A 20,219-nucleotide genomic window follows, 5' to 3' on the forward strand; every position below is an offset into this window, starting at 1 on the left:
CAAACTTGTTTTATAGCAAATATGAATTTCAACATACTATTTAATGAATATTTTTAAAATGGATATCTACTTAACCCCCATTCAGGTTCAGTGTTGGAATATTGCCAGTATCTTAGAAGTAACCCGTGTCCCCAACATGGCCATGTGCCCTTTCCCAGTCACACCCCTCCTCTCCTCTCTGAGATGATCTTCCTCCAGATTTTGTGACCTGTTCCTTACTTTTAAAAAAAAGTCTTAGTACCTATTATACATCTATAAACAACATAGTTTGGCTTTGCTTGTTTTGAATAGTATGTATATCATAAAGTATGTTTTCATTTGTTACTTTCTTCTTTCACTCATTATAAGCTTATAAGATTCATTGACACACACATGCAGCTGGCACTGATTTATTTTCAATAGGTCAGAGGGTTCCCTGTGTGTATATGCTACAATTTATTTATCATTTCTATTGTTGATTGGCATTTGGGCTGTTTCCAGCTCTTAGTTTTTATAGACATTGCTGCTAGGAACATTTATGTGCATGACTTCGGCTACCCATGTGCAAGAATTTCTAGGAAAAGTACCTGGGAATGGAAATTGTGAGTTGTAGGCACACACCTCTTCAAATGTTAAGATAATGCCAAACTGTTTTCCTAACGATTGTATTGATATACATTGCCACCAGCAGTGTACAAGAGTCCTCCTTGCTCTACACACCCATCAGATTCAGTCTACACTCTTTACCTAAGAAGTAGAGAAGGTGATGAGAAGGTAGCCTGACTCTAATACAGGGGTCCCCAAACTTTTTACACAGGGGGCCAGTTCACTGTCCCTCAGACCGTTGGAGGGCCGGACTATAAAAAAAAACTATGAACAAATCCCTATGCACACTGCACATATCTTATTTTAAAGTAAAAAACCAAAATGGGAACAAATACAATATTTAAAATAAAGAACAAGTAAATTTAAATCAACAAACTGACCAGTATTTCAATGGGAACTAGGCTCCTCTCACTGACCACCAATGAAAGAGGTGCCCCTTCCAGAAGTGCGGCGGGGGCTGGATAAATGGCCTCAGGGGGCCGCACGTGGCCCGTGGGCCGTAGTTTGGGGACCCCTGCTCTAATATCTGGTCAGAAAGTGGAAAAATGTACTTGAATTGCACCAAGAAAAATTTAGGTTCCAAATCAATGTAGGTTATTTTTAAAAAATATATAACTGTTTTATAACTTATTGTGAAGACATTTTACACACCACCATCACCATAAATACTGAAAATGCTTTTATGAAAGTTATAATTTTATGATAAAAATACTTCCTAAACACCATGATAATACTTGTTTTTTTTCTTAACTGAGATTGGGGTTATAATTTAACCCTAGCAAACATGCGAATTTGGTGTCTCGGTTTACAAATATAGTCTAATACACCAGAATATTAGTGAACATTCCCATGTGCTTTAGATATACTACCACGATATGAGAGCTAACAAGTTTAAAAGAGATTTACTCATTTCTAACTAGAAGTGTTACAGGTACTAACTAGAAATATTACAGTAAAGCTGGCAAACTGACCACCAACACAGAATTCTACACGCCCGAGGAAGTCGACAACAACAAAAAATTTAAGATATTTGGCATCAGGTTGACAAGATCTAGGCTTTAGGGTTGACCTACTGCTTTCCTGTATTGTACAGCCTACCATGGTCCTCAACCTTGGCCCTTCAGAGCTGGAGCGTATACAAGTCCAATCACTTGCATTGTCGTTTTTCTCATGCTGGATCTCCGATGTTTTTCTAACTCTTGCAGTCTTCTAGAATGGCCTTTCAGATTTTCACTACACAGCACTGGGTCACATCTCTTCTATATAGAATGTCATTGTTCTCATGCCTCCTCTATTCGCAGAGAGCTTGTCAAGGTGAGAAGTGCTGAAACAACTTGGAAAGAATGGAACTTAACGAAGATGACACTTTTTCCAAGGGCAGATTTGTTAGGCCTTCATTGAAGAGCAAGGAAAGAATGAAAGGAGCTGCAGTAGAAGGCTCAGAAGCCAGCCAACTCGTGAACCCTTCCCTGTAGTTGACCCAGGTAGCCCAGATACGATGTGAAAGCTTCACTTAAGGTTATTAGGGTGATAATGGTGACCACAATAAATTTGTAGTAATTGGGAAAAATTGGATACTTCGTTTGAAGCATCATAATGCTATCTACCTACCAGAGTGAAAAAAATAAGTGTTAAAATAAAGTGACATCTGCAATGCCAAACCAGAAACCATTTCACTATCCGGACCTTTGCTGTACTTGTGCTGGTCCAGTTTGAGTGGCTAAACATGGTCCAGGTGAAGTTTCCCAGCCGAGGGTGGACCGGACCCAGCACCTCCGTGCCCAGGCTTTGGTACCTCTCATGGCTTGGTTTGCGGTTCCCATGGCAACTTAGTAATGAGTTTCTGATTGTATCCTAAGCAGGCAAGGTGCAGGAAGTACCATGGATCCTTTAGTTAGCTATCCATTCCCACTTTGCCCCTCAATCCTAGATCTATAATGTCTGGTCATCAAATACTGAGGACCTTGTATTTGAAATGCAGTCTTTAAAGTAAGAAATTTCAAAACAAGACAAACAGAATTATGTCAATATTAGTTTGGTGAAGCTTATTGAATTGGGTTGAAATGAACTGCCCTTAAGAGGACATTGTAGGCCACACAATATTGTGTAGCTTTGGTCTCTGGAGCCCACAGCCTGAACTTGAACTGTAGCCCAGCTACTTTCCAGCTGTATAACCTTGTGCAAGTTAGTTGATCTCCCTGACCTCAGCTGCCTCACCTGTAAAATGGGTGGAGTAATAGGACCTACAATGTGCGTGTTTGAGAAGAGGGAGTTGTGAAGATGTGATCATTCATGTAAAGTGCTAAGCTCAGTCCTTGGGATTTAGTAGTCAATATTGCACATATTATTAGAATCTGTATCCCTGAAGAAATACTTTATAAAGGCTTCCTGCATAATATAAGCATGAATTTGCTTGAGAGATGGGACAGGACTTGACCTCTTAGGGTTTTTTCCCCCAGCACCCTACACTGGCAATTTTCAGCAGTGAACATTTAGAATAAGCTTCGGTTTTACTCTCCATCAAACCAGAAGTGACAGCAAAAAGAGACATTTTTTCAGAAAGGAAATTAATCTCCTAAACAGGGTGATTTTACCCTTTTCTTTAAATACTTCTAAGCTCATGAGGGAGAAGCTCAGCGCACATTATCCATCAGAATGAAGCATCACCCAGCGCTGCGGAGTTTCATTGACTTTAAGATTGCCCTCTGAGCTATAGGCGGTTTTTTCTTTCCCAGAGCACAGTTAGCAGGAATATTTTTCTTTAAATGGCCCCATTTCATTTGCATTTTTAAGCTTTCACTGCAGAGAACAGGAGCGGTTGTAAATGGTTCCAAGAAGGTGGCTGTGATTTCTTCAAACTCAGCGCTGCCCGCCTGAAGCTCCTGAAATTGAGTGTCAGCTTCCCTAAGAGCGGAAAGCTATTACTTCATATTTGTGCACGCAGTTCGCTGCTCCGCTCTTGGTGTGATGGTCTCATTTAGCCACAGGCATTCTCTAGCAATGACTCGTTCTCCCCAATAAAATTAAATATCACCTTCCTCCTCCACAGCCCACCCTCCCCCCTTTTTAATAAGACATTTTCTTGTTTAGACTGAAGGTGAGAAACTGTGAGTTCTTCTCTGATTCCTTTTATTGCCTTTTTTTTTATTTTTTGACAAGAAGAGAACAGCAAAATGGTGAAAGAGGAGGAAAATATGCTATTGGAAATCTAAATGAAAAGCCATACCTAGATCACAGATATTTGAGTTTGTTTAAGATTCCATAGCAAGGTACGGAGAGAGGAAGGCCACAGAGAGAATGTTTTACAATGATGTAGAATGAGGGAATGACTGACCAGCTCCATGCCAGTTCTTGAATTCACACCATTTATCCCAATAGCCCCACAGTTACGGGCCCTAACTGTGAAGCCTAGAAGGGCCGCTGTGTCTGTGGAGTCCTGACACCTCCCAAGCCACTTCAGGGGAAGGTTGGGCTGAGTCCAGAAAGGGGTGGGCAAGCAGCTCTTTGTAAGATCAACAAACATCAGGGAAGAGGCTTTATGGCTTAAAAAGAGAAGGGGTCTTTGCTTTATGAATTCATTGTTGTTAGAAGGTGCCAGCCATGAGACCTTGACTGATAAGATGCACGACCAAAACAAGTTGAAACTTCACTCATTTTCTCAGACCTGACTTAATAATGTACAGGCATTCTTCACCACACTGATGAGCTGTGTGTCTGAAGTTTAAAACTTGGGTGTTTAGAACCCAAAACACAGTTTATTTGAAAATGGTGTTTTAATGGGATTCTCAGGTTTCTTGGCCTGCTCATGAAATCCACTTAAGACATAATTTTGGGTGAAATGTAAGGCTAAAAGTTTTACTGGGATGGGAACAGGAACGCATCTGGTGAGGGAAGAGGTCATAGAAGAAAGAGTTACATTTCTTTTTCCTGGAGCTTGAATCAGGCTCTGATAAAAATTTGAAGTAGACCTAGCAAGTTTTTGGCATCTGTCTTTTCTGCTTTTTTCCTGGTTGTCAGAGCCCTGTGTTATAAAGAGGATTCTTGCTTTGGATAACGGGCATGTAAGCCGCTGAGGCTCATAGTCTGTGGTCTGTGCACAGAGTGGAGGAAAAAGAGGATGAGAAATTCGATCTGATTCACTTCTTGGTGACTTGGTATCAGGGTTATTCTTAAGTGTTCCTGACCTGTCCTTGGGTCTTTGCCAAGGTGACTTGAGTGCCCAGGGCCCAGGTCAGTGGCTCCATCCTGACCATTGGGCTGCTCCCAAGAAAAATTAGAAATTTTTGAGGTTTCACTTTAGGTGCTTCATATCTCAGATATCTGTTTTCCCAAGTGACTTCACCTGCTTTTTCCTATCCTTTGCTATTTCTCTGTATTTCTTTTCACCTGGACCTGCTCCTGCCAAAACTTGCTTTTCTGTCCTCTGAAATTTCCATGTTCAAGACACCCATTCATGCCTGACCAGGTGATGGCACAGTGGATAGAGCTTCGGACTGGGATGTGGAAGACCCAGGTTTGAGACCCCAAGGTTGCCAGCTTGATGGCGGGCTCATCTGGTTTGAGCAAAGCTCACCAGCTTGAACCCAAGGTCGCTGGCTTGAGCAAGGGGTCACTCGGTCTGCTATAGTCCCCCAGTCAAGGCACATATGAGAAAGCAATCAATGAGAAACTAAGGTGCCACAACAAAGAATTGATGCTTCTCATCTCTCTCCCTGTCTATCTGTCCCTATCTGTCCCTCTCTCTGTCTCTGTCAGAAAAAAAAAAAAGATACCCATTCATAACGTCAGACTTCTCACTGACCATCCCCTCCACCTTTGTATCTGAACCTGCCTCTCCCTTCTCAAGGGGAGCTGCTCATTCTCTTCTACTCAGGGTTCTCGGGAGGCATTGGCGCCATCTTTACTCCCCACTCTACTCCCCAAAATGACGCATGTGAAATTGTCTGCCCCTTAAGGCTCATGCTCTTTGGCATTTCCTGCCCTCTCTCATAATCATCAAGAAAGGCCCACAGAGGCAGGCCGTTATCTTAAATGAATGAAGCAAGTTAGTGGGGTCTGTGGTGAATGGGGAACTTCACTAAAGGGGCAAAATTGTGACTCGGCCACAGAGGTTACAGTGGAGGGAGGAGCTCCATCTTGCCAAGATCTTCCTAGTTTTAAGGGTAGCCTTCCAAAGAATCCAGAGTTTTAAATAAATTCTCTTAATTTTAAAATGATGAAAAACAGTTTATAAAACAACTGTGGAACAAACCCCAAGCAAGCCAAATAAAATCTGTCCATTGGTTGGACTTGGCCCACAAACTTCTGACCTGTGATTCCCACCTTGTGTCTTGGACACTGTGTAACAATCTCTTAGCCATTCTCTGGCTCTCACTATGACATCAGCATGTGGACAGTATTTCTCGGCCTCTGGATGCCTGGCCTCATCCCGGATTAGCTCTTTGTTCATGGGGGTGCCCAACAGCCCGCTGATGTCCCCCTCTCAGCTCCTCTCATGTACAGTGACCTTCTCCTTCCCTGTCCTGGAGCCACTTACATGCATGACCCCACCCTGGACCTTGTCATCTCCTAGGTCACATCCTAATTGCTGACCATAACTTCTTATCTTTCTACTTTTTTTACTCAGTCACTTACATTATTTCTCTCTTTTAAATCACAGAAGATTCTCAGACCATCGATCTCTCTGTATACTCTTCATGTCTAGATTAGCTTTTTCATGCCTTCTTCACTCCCCTCCCCCCCCCTCAAATGTTTGACTTTCACAAGTTAAACACATGGCATTGCTTCCTACTTCACAAGGAAAATGGAAGCCAAATATGGGAACACTCCTCCTACTCTTGCTTAACTAACTGCCACCACACCTACAAATTAGCTACAAATACCTGCATGCCTCCCTCCTTCATTTCTGTTATAACAGAAAAGTGGCAGCATCCCCTTGTCCTCTGGAGCTCTGCTCTCCTCGTTCTCAGCAGCCTGGCTTGATCAATGTTCCCTCTCTCTCACCTAGACAGTCACCTTGTCACTTTCTTTTTGGTCTCTTCCTACCAACACTTGAACATGTTCAAGTCTTTCATCCTGAATATCCAGTTCCTTTTAGGCCCATGGCACCTTCCAGCCACTGCTTTCTTCTTAAAGAGAACTATGTTCTGCCTCTCTGCTTCTTGACTTCCCAGTCTCTGGCTGCCCGTTGCAATCTGGCCTCTGCCCTTACCCACTCTACTGAAACTACTCTCAGCAAGGTCACTGATGACTATTTTACAGCTGACTCCAATGGAAATACTTAAGCCATTACCTTCCTTGACCCCGCTGTGGTAGCTGACCCTGTTGGCCCTCCTTTGCATGTAGAAAGCTTATTTCCTGGGCCTCCGTGACCACGTACAACAACTGACTCCTACTACCTCCTAAGGCTCTTTACTAGGCTACTCTTCCTCTTTTCACCCTTAAATAGCAGTGTGGGTTCTCTTTTCTGGTCCTCTTCTGGTCTTGCTCTTATGCTCCTGAGGTTGTTTTAGCATTCTTGAACTTACTTGGGGGAACTGAGATAGAGTCGGAGTGGGAGGGTATAGATTTTGTGATGGGGAATAGTGGGAATGAGGTTGGTCAGGCCAATGGTGCCAGAAGATGGAGAGGACGATATGTCAGAGAAGCAATGGCCACAAGTCAACAAATATTGGGTCTAGAGTGTCAATATCAAGTGTTGGAGATGTTAGAAGCTTCTGTCCTGTTGTATAATAAAGGATATGTCTGGACTTGGTCCTGGGTTCTGGGATGGAACTCTAAACCCTTGAAATTTCCAAAATGATAAAAATGTCTTTGCTATTCATGGTGGGCCCTCAGGACCACATCTGGATTTATGCTTATGAAGTAACTGTAGTGAGCTCTTGGATAGTTTCAGGATGGGGGATGACCAGGCTGGAAGGACCAACCATGTGATTAGAGTATTTCAGCTTTGAGCCATATGCCATTGGCCCAACCTACGGGAGGGGAGGGCAGCTAGAGGTTGAGTTTAACCAGATGGCCAATGATTCAATTAATGATGTCTACATAATGAAACCCCAGTGAAAACTGTGGACAGCAAGGCTGGGGTGAGCTTCCGGGTTGGTGAGCACAGCAACGTACCAGGAGAGTGGTGTATCCTGATGCTATCAGGACGCAAAGGCTTCACATTCAGGACCCTCCCAGGCCTTGCCCTATGTATCTTTTTCATTTGGCTGGCCCAGGGATTTGTATCCTTTATGATAACACTCTAAATATAAGTATAGCACATGCTTCAGTTCTGAATTATTGAACCTGAGGGAGCTGTGGGAACCCCTGAATGTGTAGCCAGTGGGTCAAAAGTACAAGTGGCCTAGGACCCCAGAACCTGTGGCTGTTGTCTGACATGAGGGCAGTCTTGTTGAGACTGTGCCCACAACTCGTGAAGTCTGAACTCACCGAGGGCAGTCAGTGTCAGAATACTGCAATACTGCCCCCCTCCCAGAGGAAGGGGCTGGGCTCAGTGAATGAGTGAGTGCCTCATCTGTTATAGAGCAGAGAGAAATGTCGAGGACTATATAGTCATGGGAGATTGCAGGCAGAACTGACTCCATTTAGAAACAGTGTCTCTAGGTTTTTGGATAGGATAGCAATAAGGTGATTATAAAAAAGAAAGAAATATTATTCACATTAAGTCTGGTCATACTTGCTTTTTAACTGCCTTTGTGCTTTTGGATTCTTGGATCTGTCCCTCAAAAATTCTAGAATGCTATATATTTCCAGGTTAAAAAATATGACTTTTTCTTTCGTCCCCTAGAAAAGGCAGAGAGCAGCCCTTGGGGATAATAATGATGCCATTTATGCTGTGCTTTCTTGTATTTAAAATTGTGTCGGCCATTTTGACCCCTGATGGGATTTATGGTGGCTTAGATCTCTGTTGGAGAAATGACTTTCAGGAAGTAGACAGGAAGAAAAAGGTCTCAGGCTTGGAGCATATTATTTTAGTGAAATGGGGAGAAAATTCACTTGGGCGTTCTCTCTTTTTTTTTTTTTAGCTGTAAAACCTGACTGTTCATATACCTCTGTCTGCACCTTGATCTCACTGGGCTCTCAGCTGGGTGATTCTATTCTTAACAATAATGTGAGCTCCCATAAGCTCCTGATCTCCTACTATGTGACTGGTCACCAAGCCAGCTCCTTATAGACCCTTATTAAGCTCCTTTCTCTACTGTTTGAAAATCAGGAATGTCTCCATTTTACAGATGAGAAAACTGTGGCTTAAACATGTTAGTCACTTTGCGGATGGCACCTGCTTAGAAGGCAACAGTGATTGGAGTTCAGGTCTACTCACCCCACTATGGAATGCCTGTTAAGGGTGAAACAGGCACTGAGCTTGGAGCTGGAAAAAAACAATAATTAAGACTGTTTTTACCCCTGTATCGAGCTTGCAGTCAAATTATAGAGACTGACCATTATCTTCTGATCAAGGTATTAGTTTGGGGCAAGAGCTGGTAGAATGAAGATTTTAGTTAACTACATGGCCTATTGTTAAGGCTGAAAAGATCACCAAGAAGGATCCCTAGCAGCACCTTAGTTTAGAAATAGCTTATCTCTATTTGAGCCTCTTAATGACCATTCCATATAGAATTTATACTTGAATAATATTGTGGGTCTGAATTTTTAAAAAATAAATACCTGTCCTGTTTCCCATCCACCACAGTGGGGATTTTGAGGATGCAGAGGGCTGACTCTATGCACTAATCTACCCTTTTATAGGGGACTTTAACACCTGTGGGTTTTAGTATTTGTAGGCGTCGTGGACACTAGGGATGTCAAGGGACAACTAAGGTTTTGGGAAATCAAAAGTTATACAGTTGACCCTTGCAAAATGTGGGTTTGAACTGTGTGGGCCCACTTACATTTCATGCAATTTAAACCTGCATTGTTCAAACCTGCATTGTTCAAGGTCAGCTGTCGGCTGAGGATCTGCATATGCAGAGGGCCAGCTTAACTTATAAGAGGATTTTCATTTGCTGTTGTACAAGGGTCAGCTGTCCTTGAATTTGAACCTTCTTGTCTTTCCTTTGTAACCATGTCAAATCCCACTCACAATACTCCATGCAGATGGAAGACAATACTGGTTTTCAAATTTCCCGATCAGGAGAGAGAAAGTAACGTTTATTGACATTTACTACATTTAGAGAACTTCATACACTTTAAAACATTTTTTAAATCCTTTTAGAGATCAAGATGCAGCAGCTCTGTGTTCAGGCTTCCTAAAATTTTACAGCTTTTCAGGATGAATCCATGATTCAACCTGACTCTAAGGGTTAGTCACCCATCTCAAGGTTCTCCCTTTTTATATTGCCTGCATGGTAATCTTATAATGTCAAAGGCACTTTTAGCTTTTGCAAGCATTTTCTACGGTCTGTTCTCAGTAAATCTCAACACCCCAGCTTTATGAGGCGGCAGGGACCCATGTCTCCATTTGATTGAGGAAACTGAAGTGGACGTGTAGTGTTTAGTGGCTTGGGAGAGACTGCTAAGCTCCTAAGAGCAGAGGCAAGAGGAGAATCCACAAACTTTTAAGTGGACCTCTTCTTTCAATTAAAAATGGAGAGAGAGAGAGAGAGAGAGAGAGAGAGAGACAGAGACAGAGAGAACCTGAGAACCTACAGGAACCAGTCACTGCAGTAGGCATTTTTACTTGCTTATTACAGCAACCATTCAAACTGAGCGTGATTGTCCTTGTTTTTCAGAGGAGAACTGAGGCTCAGAGAGATTATGAATTGTCCCCAAACCCCATAGTCAGTGCAGGTTTGCTTTTTTTTATTACAGCTCACCATCTCACCTACCTAATGTTTTCTACAGGATGTTTAAATCTAACTCATCTAAAAAAATATCTTGACCCTCTCTTAGTTCAGTACATTCCTCGTACCACCATTGCCCCTCTCACTTGCTCGTTTACAGGTGAGCGTCCCAGCAGGTGAATCTACTTGGGCAGTCTGCCTTTCCCCTCCTGAGACAATTCCCCTTTAGCTCCCCTGTAAAATGAACTTGCTAATGACTACCTTGTTGCTACCTGACAGCTGACTTTTTGTGTGTTTTCTTAACTTCTTTGCAGGCTTTGAAACTAGTCCCGTTTCTGAAAAGTCGGTCCTCCCTTGGTTTCTGGGCCACCAATCTTCTTGTTTTCTCCCATCTCTCTGACTGTGCCCTCTCGTTCTCTTTGTAGGTTCTTTTAATTAACCTTTAAGAGTCTGTGTCCTCAGTCTTCTGCTTGTATTGGTTTACCCAACCAACAGTTATTACATGTTTAGCATGTGTCAGGCCCTGTGCTAGGTAGACACTGGGGATCAGAGACAAGAGAGCAGTCACCAAGCAGTCTGCAGTGTGAGAAGCCGTCCTGCTTGTGTCTGTCTCTGCTGGCCACCCAGCCTGCTCACTGCCTCTCCTCTGTCTGCACAACTGCTGCACTTCCCAGAACTCAGTGAGCTTTCTCTTGCCTCTGGGCTTTTGCAGGAGTAGTTCCTTTAGTTAGGAATGCCCTCTGCATCTCTTTGTTTGCTTACCTCTTTTTTGTCTTTCAGGATGTGGCTCATGCTTCATCTCATCTAAAAAGTCTTTTTGACTCACCAGTTGGGCCAGTAGCCTGCCCCTGTACTCAGGTTCATTTCAGAACCTCCATACAGCATACCTGAGCTTGTCTGATGTTCTGTCTGCTTGGTGATAGCTAGAGTCAGGTCTTCGGGTTCTTTGCATGCCCAGCACCTAACACAGTCCTTAATATATAGCTCTTCACAGAATGAATGAATCAAGCTCCACACCTGCTTCCTGCCCCTGACCAGCCTGAACACCTGTCCCTGCTCTGTCTGCATTATTCATTGCTGTCCACCTTGACTGCACATTAGATTCAATTACTGCCCCCCCAAAATAGGCTTGAACCCTATCCTATTTCAGTTGAATTAGATTATCTAGTGGTGGGATTGAGTTGTCCACATTGTGTATAAACTCCCCGGGGTGATTCTGATGAATAGGAAATAATCATATGCAGGACATGTCTTGGAATCTCAGTGCCCAGCACTGTGCTTTGCACACAGTGGGTATTCAATAAAGATTTCTAGAATAATAGAGTGGATGCTTAACAGCCTAGTTTCTACAAGTTCAAAATCAAGCCAAGTGTTTCCAGTCTCTGAGCACCCACACCCAGGAAGGTGATTCTCTAGGAAATTTTGCTTTGGAAGGATTTGGATCCCAAATGGTGTTACTTAGTGTTTGGCTTCCATTTTACAAAATAACATTTTCAAAGTGCAAATTGGCTGTTGATTTGTATAATTAAAGGATACATAGTTTCTGTTTTAACCTACAGAAAAGCAGTGGTCCAGGAGGTGGGGTTTGTATGTGGAGATTACTGGCTTTCATTATATAAGAATTCATAAATTTGCCATGGTTTCTGCTAAATGCTGACAAAAATTTGTTTGACCCCAGGCCCTGTGAAAATACTAAAGTATTTCCGTTTTGATGTTTCTGGCCTTTCCTTGGCAAGGGAGCAAGACATAGCCAGGTCTGTCAGGATTGGAGTAAGGCAGGGACAGGGTGGGTGCAGGGGACAGGGGATGCCACCCAGCCCCCCGCCCCACATTCCATAGGCCATATCTGAACTCACCAACTCTTTGAAAGCAATGTCTCATTGATCTTTACCGCATCGTGACTCAAAACTCAGGAGAGACCCTTGCACACCTTCCCCCCACTTCCCATTGCCCCCAAACTCACAGGGCAGAGCGCAGATATCAAGGGGCTCAATCACTGTCACCGGCTAACTGCAGCACCTGTCGAATGTGTCAGGCACTCTGTAGGAACATTCATGACCATACACTTATTTAACCTTCACAAGAACACCCCGAGAGAAGTGTTTGACTCAATTTATAGACAAGAACTCGAGTATCACAGAAGTTCAGTGACAGTGACCAGCTACTAAGTGGCTGGGCTGCGTGGCCATCCTGACTTTGCAGCAGGAATCATTGCACTACGTGAAGGTGACCTACCTGAGCTGGGGCAAGACAGCGCGGCACCGATGGGCCAGGAGACAATTTTTGGAGTGGACCAATGAGGTCTGAGATGAAGCATTGGAACAGAGGTGCTGAGGGGGCTGAGAGCTCCAGACAGGCTGAGGAAGGGGGAAATTCTGGAGCTGACTCTGTCGGGCAAAGAGGCTAGGGCCAGTGTGCTGTGTGCCGAGGTGGCCTCACTTCGTTCCAGGGGACCTGCCAGAGAAGTCTTTAGGCTTCTTCCCTCTATTTGGAGTTTGGGGAAAACTCGGGGGACACAGGTATCTAAAACCTACCTGAACTGGTCAGTACAACCCCAGAAAAGGCGAAGAAGCAGTTGACGGGTGGGAACAGGAACCAAGCAATCTCTCAGAGCTGTCGGCTTGTTTACCTCTGCCTTTTTATATATTGGTGCCAAATCTTCAATTTGTCAGGCTATAATATAACCAGAGCAGCTTTTATGAGTAAGCAATATTTTAATGAACTTGTTCTAAATGTGTATTCTCTTCTTGGAACTCTCTGTGCTCCGAAGCAGCTTTATAATTATTGCCTCCGGTGGAATAGCTAGGCTCTATCTGGTTTTTATGTAAGCAATTTGACTTGGTTTGCCTCTTCCTCTTGTAGCTTCAACTAAGGAAGATGAAGGGGTAGAAAAAGATAATAATAATAGCTTTTTCAAGTGCGTATTATATATTAGGCATCGTCCTAGATGTTGGGCATCTATCTTTTTATTGTATCCTAATACTACCTGGGTATTTTTATGGCCCCTTTTTTACAGGTGAGGACACCATAGCTCAGGGGCAGTGTGCAAAGTGTCCGATGTTCCTCAGGTTGTAAGTGGTAGACACCAGATCTGAGCAGCACTGATCTGTCTGACCACAGAGCCCGTGTTCCCGCCCCTGCTGCTGTGTGGAGCGGACGGGCATGGCTGCTCCACCAGTGTACGCCGACGTGGAAATGGCAGTGGGCAGAGCACCACAGGAAGGGAAGAGCGACTCCGTCACTGTTGTGGAGTCATTTTCCATGTTGGCCCATGCAAGAGCTGCTGTAATTCAGTGCTTATGGTTTTGTAATTATGGATGATTTTCTGGTCTTTTGCTTTCATAAAGGGAAATAGAAGAGTTTAGAGAGCTCCCTAAGACTTGTTGCTGCTTGCAATAATGCTACCTTCTGTCTTGGCGAATGGCTGCAGCATTTATTCCAAAGCTCAAAAAATTATCATCTTGTAAATTGGCTTCTTTATTGAGACACAATCTGTCACCATCTTATTCAAAACCCCAATCTTGTCCAGCTGGACTGGGAGTATTGTGAGTCCCCTTCCTCACCATCCTGCACTCTGCTCCTAGAGGGCAGGACAAAGGGCTTCCCTATCACACCCACCAGCTACTCGAGCAAGGCCGGCCACGTAAGGCCAGCCGTGGGAGCAGCTGCAGCTCAGATCTCTGCTCCCACTTTCTTGTTCTGTGACTTTCAACCAGTCTCTCCTGAGCTTGTTTCCTCATCAGTAAAATGAGAACAATACTAAGAATGTCTATCTAAGAGGGTTGTTGTGAGTGTTGTGAACTGATGCATACAAAATGATTGGCTCAATAAATGTTATTCTCTTAGCTCCTATCTAAGTATTGGGAGTCACTATTAAATCATTGCCAGTATTTTGTCTTATAGCAACAAAGGTACAGAGTGCCAGGAGAAGGCTCTCGCTAGGACCCTGTTTCTTAATGCACTGTTATTTCCAATATCTCTTTATGGGGTGAAAAAGTGCAATGAGCAGAGTTTGCTTTGGAGAAAGCCCCTCATCTCCCATTCCTCATATCTTCCCCTTGTTGTAAAGGCCCCCCCTCCCTCGCACCTGCTAGCCTCCCACTGACCCTGGGCTCCCCAGAGCTCTGCACTGGAACACTTAGGCACCTGGGCCCTTACCTTTTGATTAAGACAGAGCCAGGCCCTTTACAGAGAGGGATAAATTTGCTTGGTTTGACCCAGAAGTGGATTTGTTTCCCTCCAATTAGTTGGAAAATCGAACTTTATCTATGAAGAAGGCAGATTTATAGCCTGAGCTGATCCATGGCTGCCCTGGCTTTGTTGTAATAAGAGAGGAAATCACTCCAGTGGGGGCCTGGGTGGACCTCAGGCTGGGTTTCTAATGGCTGTTCCTTCCAGCGTTCACGGCCCGAGTGAAGCTGGCCGGGATGATCAAATAGCCCTTCATAGGAGATAAAACACAATCTAGGGAGCTGCAGAGGAAGAAGGCTGGATGGAGTGTTGGCTTTGTCTTTGCTTTCCTGGGGCTTGATGATGCTCCCCGAGGTGTGGGAAATAGAACTGTTCTGGCCAGTTTTCAACAGAAGTCCATGGAGGCTATGTCTGCTCAGGCAGATGGCCTCCACCCTGTGTACAGGCTGCTTCTCACTTTGCTTCTGAGCTGCCCCCTCTGCCTCTCGTTAGCTGATAATTTGCTCTTGTTCTGTTTGCCGCATCCTCCTCTCTGCTCCCGTCTTTTGCTCCCTGTCTCTCACTATCTATCTGTCCATCTTCCTGTTTCCCTCCCTCTCTCTCTCCTCCCTGTCTCTTCCCTGCGCATCCTCTCTGCCCCTGCATCTCGTTCCTGCTTTATTTGCCTCCCTTCCTCTCCTGGTCTTATTTTTGGCACTTTCTCTCTTTCTCTCCCTCTGATTCTGGTTCATAATATCTTAAAAGAGCGTCTGATAACGTTTGCCTGACCCCGCCTGACCCCGGGTGAGTGATTCTCCTCAGGCAGCTTTTGATGTGGTCTGTGTGTGATTGATGAAAACTGCTCAATTTGCTCTTCAAAGCACTGTTTGCAGGAGCTTGGATGCGTCTCCTTGGGGTTTCACTCTTTTTCTCTCCAGAAGCAAGTCCAAATTACAGGACGAAACCATGTCTCTTCCCATTTGTTCATCGGTCTCACAGGTCCCCAATGCTGCAGAAGGACCACATTGTACAAATTCACATAAACACACACACACACACACACACACACACACACACACACACTTTTAAAAAATGTTATTTCTAGAGTCCTCATTTCAGAGATTTTACCCACAAAGGAGTTTCCATGAGTAACTTTTAATTTGAATACAACCACCTTTGGCACAAATGAGGACACTTTGATTTGGACACTGGGTGATAAAACAGAAAGAAAATGCTATTGAGTCTGCGTACATTAGGTACCTGGCTACCTAGGATATGGTCAGTGAAAAATCGGAGGAGCTACAATTGAGACAGCAGTGGGCCAAGTCCTTTTCAGTATTAATCACCCTGGATCCCGAAAGCATATGAGAAGATGAGGCGTATTTTTCACCTGGATCAGGTTTCTGCTATTTCTGTTTTTCAACCTAAGATTAGGAGTCATGCACTTGAGCCAGAAGGCTTACACATTCAGCCTTTTGAAGAGAGAGGGATGGACAAAATAACCTGTAAAAGTTCTTTTTAGCTCATAGACCTGATTTTGAGAATCTAACACTATAGGTATGATAAGTATAGTGCATAGAAAAGATTACTGAGTTTTGTGCTAGAATACCTGAATTTAAATGCAGCTTTGATAATTATGAGTTGAATGATCTTCAATGCATTAAATTTTTTTTCAGTTATTTTTTTACAGCTTTGCTAAGGAGTAATTTATACACCAAACAATTCAGCTATTGTTAGTGTACAGTTCAATGGTTTTTTGTAAATTTATAGAGCTGTGCAACCATCATCACAATGCGATTTTATAACATTTTAGAAATCTTTCAACCTCTCTCCATTTTCTTTCTTCACCTGAAAATTGGACTTATGTGGTGGATTGATTGCAAAATGACTACAGTCCTTTAACACATGGCAATGTGACTCTGTTGCTCCTTCCATCAAGAGGGGAAATTGATTTCCTCCACCCTTCAGTCTGGGGCTGGCCTTGTGACTCACTTTGACAAATGAGGTCTGGTCCAAGTGATGGTATACCAGCCCTAAGCTTAGATCTAAAAAGGTCTTGCTGGCTTCTGCTTGCTCTTGTGGAAACCTGCTATCTCCACCGTGGGTACAGGGCTGGGCTGGCCTGCTGAAAAATGAAAAGTTGTATGGGGAGAAGCCCCAACCATTAATGCGACCCTAGCTTAGGTCATCTTCAATCACCTTCTCCCAATTGCTCTCCAGCTGAACACAGGTATGTGGGCACACTCCGCTGAGACTGGCCACGCCTAGCCTAGATCAGCAGAATTGGTGATCCAACCTGTAGACCCACAGGAAATAATGGAAGGTGACAATACCAAGCTTTAGGGTAGTTTGCAAAACATCATTACTGTGGCAGTAAATAACTGAGATAGGGTCATTGTGAGAATCAATTTTTTAAAAGCTATGAAAACATCTAGCACTCTGAATATCACATAGTAGACTCACTATATTTTAAAAATATTCAACTTAAACATTTATAGAAAGCCACATATATGAAGAGCACTATGTTTAAGGTGGTGAGGGGGTGCAGAATTTGAAAATAATATGATGTAAACTCTTTAGGGTCAGTTCCAATGGAAAAAGCAGAGTTACAGAGTTACACCAACAGTTATAAGACAACCTGCCCATCTATTATGATATTTATGTCTAAGGGTCCCTTCATTTTCTGCCAATAGCCATGTTCTTCTTTCCTTGGTAGTTTACTTTGCTTGAAAATGTGTTCAAGGAATAGGGTTTATTGAAAAAACACCCAAATAGCACACTGACCAAAATTAAGTGTTATTGGTATGTCCAAGTGTAGGAAATAACTTTATATGGAGTCACCACATGAAATGCCTCATGGAGCCAGGGAAACAGAGAGGCAGATGTGGGGTCAGAGCCAGGCTTGGGAGGAGAATGAAAAGTGGAGAGACAGGTGGGTGGGAAGTCTTAATTTCTCAAATGGCCAGGAGCTTTAATTCCAAGAATGCCTAAGGAGCAAAGCCTGCCTGCCAGATTTATTTGCTTGGCTGGGATTGGGGTGGGGGGATGAGGAAGGGGAGGTTCCCAGGCAAGACCTCTGGTACCCAACTCCTCTAGTTGGTTGGACTGAAGCAGAGTCTCCATATTCCCACTCTTCATGGGGCAGAGCGTCTGAATAGTGTGACAGCCCTGTGCAGAGAGCCAGGAGCCCTAGTTCTAGTCCTAACTCTGACACTGAAGAATATGTAACTTTAGGTCTAATTCATCCAGTAAGTGGAAGGAGGAGATGGAAATCAAAGTAAACAGAGGCAGATGACAAGGCTTTCTGACAACATGCACAAACCCATAGAAAATGTGCTGTTGAGGCCTGACCTGTGGTGGCGCAGTGGATAAAGCATCAACCTGGAAACACTGAGGTTGCCGGTTCAAAACCCTGGGCTTGCCTGGTCAAGGCACATATGGGAGTTGATGCTTCCTGCTCCTCCCCCCTTCTCTCTCTCTCTATAATGAATAAATAAAAATCTAAAAAAAAAAAAAGTTAAGAAAATGTGCTGTTGAGAAAACCAAAACAGAGGTCAGTGGGTGAGCCCTGGAGGTCTGGGGACCTTCTTTGCTTCTCTACAGAATGTGCAGGGCTCTCACCATGCCTGTCCCCAAGGACTCCAGAGGTGCTGCTTACTCCCCAACCTGGGACCTTTCGCTGCGTGAGCTCCCAGGCTTCTGGCCGGGGCCTGTGAAGGCAGCTTCTCTCTTCTCATAAAGCAAGAAGGTCAACAGGGTTTTATTTTTTAAATGAACTTGAGCTCTAACAAGGGGCTGTTTAAAAACACAGATACATATTCTTTGCAGTCTGGTGAGGCCAAGAAGATGGTCTTTTTCCCAACAGGTGGAAAGAAAAGAAAGAGTAAAGAGGGTTCTTTGCATGGAAGCTGGACACCTTCAGTGTGCTCAGGGTTGCTTAGGGTCTGTTAGGATGATGGCTGTCAGCCATCTCTGGGGCAACTAGACAAATTTTGGGATGCCTTTGAGGCAACACACCTCGAACCCTCCCTGAAGCCACACCGGAAAGGGGTCAGGGAAGAAGTGGCAGGGACTCATTTTTTACTGCCACCTGATGTCCCACTAAGAAGTCATTTGGCTTCCCACTGCAGAGGGCCCTGCGGGGTGTGGGGGGCTCCTGTCCCTGGAGCAGAGTGGTGGTGAGGGCGGGCCATGTTGCAGGAGGCTGTCGACTGCCCGGCGTGACTGCAGAAGGACCACTGCCAGGCATGGCCACTGGAAGTAAGCGCTAGGGTCCCTGTGTGACTTGTGATTATATTCAGTTCTTTTTTTACCTCAAAAAAGAAAACAAAGGTACACACAGCCTTGTTCAGGGCATTGTCCTTCTCCTATACTGTCATTCTCTTGTTGGTGTATTCCATTCCTCTCTCTCCTTTTTCTAACACAGCTCAGTCTCACCTCCAGGATCACTGGATCACTGAAACCCTGCCACTTGCTACAAATCACCTAAACTTAGAGGCCTAAAACGATCACTTAATTTTGCTCACAAGTTTGGTGGGCCAGGGTTTTGGACAGGGAATGGTGGAGACTGCTTACCCCTGTTGCACAATATCTGAAGCCTCAGCTAGGATGACAGCCTGGGGACAACTTAAAGCTGTGGAGCTGAGACTGTCAGAAGGTTTTACTCTTTCACAAGTCTGGCAGGTGGTGCTGGCTGTGAGCTGGGGCCTCAGTGTGCTATCAGCCAGATCCACACATGGCCGCTCACACACTTGAGCTTCCTCACAGCATGGTGGCCTCAGGACAGTCTTGCTCATGGCTCAGGGTTCAGGGTCCAAGGGCATGAAAAAGAAACAAGATGGAAGCTGCAAGGCTTTTACCCACCTAGCTTCAGAAGTCATGAAGCATCACTTCTGCCATGTTCAGTTTACTATAAGCAAGTCAAAAGCTCACCAGATTCAAGGGGAAGGGTGATAGACCTTTCTCTCCTTGGGAAGATTGCTTCTTTTCAGACATGTTTAAAAGCCTCTACTGTGGGCTGTGTTGCCAAATCCAAACTAGGGCCTCTTATCCTCACCTTCTCTTATAAGGAACTTCTTCCTCTCTGCTTCTCAGGTCCTAGGATACTTTGGAGATGACTGTAGGGAAGGTGCCCAAATGCTTTTAGGTTCTTTGGTCATAGTTGAGTTTAAAAGTGTCAGAAGCTCTGTGGGAAACCCTCTTTCCTATTGCGCTTGCCCCAATTCCTGACCACCCCCTTGCTCACTGGCCACTGAGCCAGGCTTCATTCTGCTTTGAAGGATGTTTGATGGGTCCCTGGCAGTTTGACATGGTCTTGTATGTCCTTGAAGACTGAAGTGAACAATGATTCTTGCCTCACCACACTCTGTGACTGAAATGGTTTCTCCTCCCTGGGGTGGCTTTGGGAGAAAAACTCTGAGGCATATTCCAGAAGGCCTTGGCCTGAAGTGCCTCACACAGAGTCCTGCCCTGGGAACTTACTCAGTAAATGATTGTCAAATAAATTAACCCTGGCTTGCATGTGCTCTAGATGACTAATGGGGTCTGATTTAGCTTGATTCAACAAAGGATGTGGGGAATTGGACCTGTGAAAAGTCCTGCATGTTCCCAGAGGGAAGGCAATGTATGTGTGGGGGTGGGAGGAATGGGTGAGCAGATGGTTGCTCAGGTACATGTGTT

General features: G+C 44.3%; 1 pseudogene; it reads right to left on the reverse strand.

Annotated features, from left to right (window-relative positions):
• Window positions 1–1,833: 1,833 nt before the first annotated feature.
• LOC136391999 (transmembrane protein 17-like) lies at window positions 1,834–19,336 on the reverse strand (annotated as a pseudogene).
• Window positions 19,337–20,219: the final 883 nt, after the last annotated feature.

This window comes from Saccopteryx leptura, chromosome 2 (assembly GCF_036850995.1).
Source record: "Saccopteryx leptura isolate mSacLep1 chromosome 2, mSacLep1_pri_phased_curated, whole genome shotgun sequence".
NCBI lineage: Eukaryota > Metazoa > Chordata > Mammalia > Chiroptera > Emballonuridae > Saccopteryx > Saccopteryx leptura.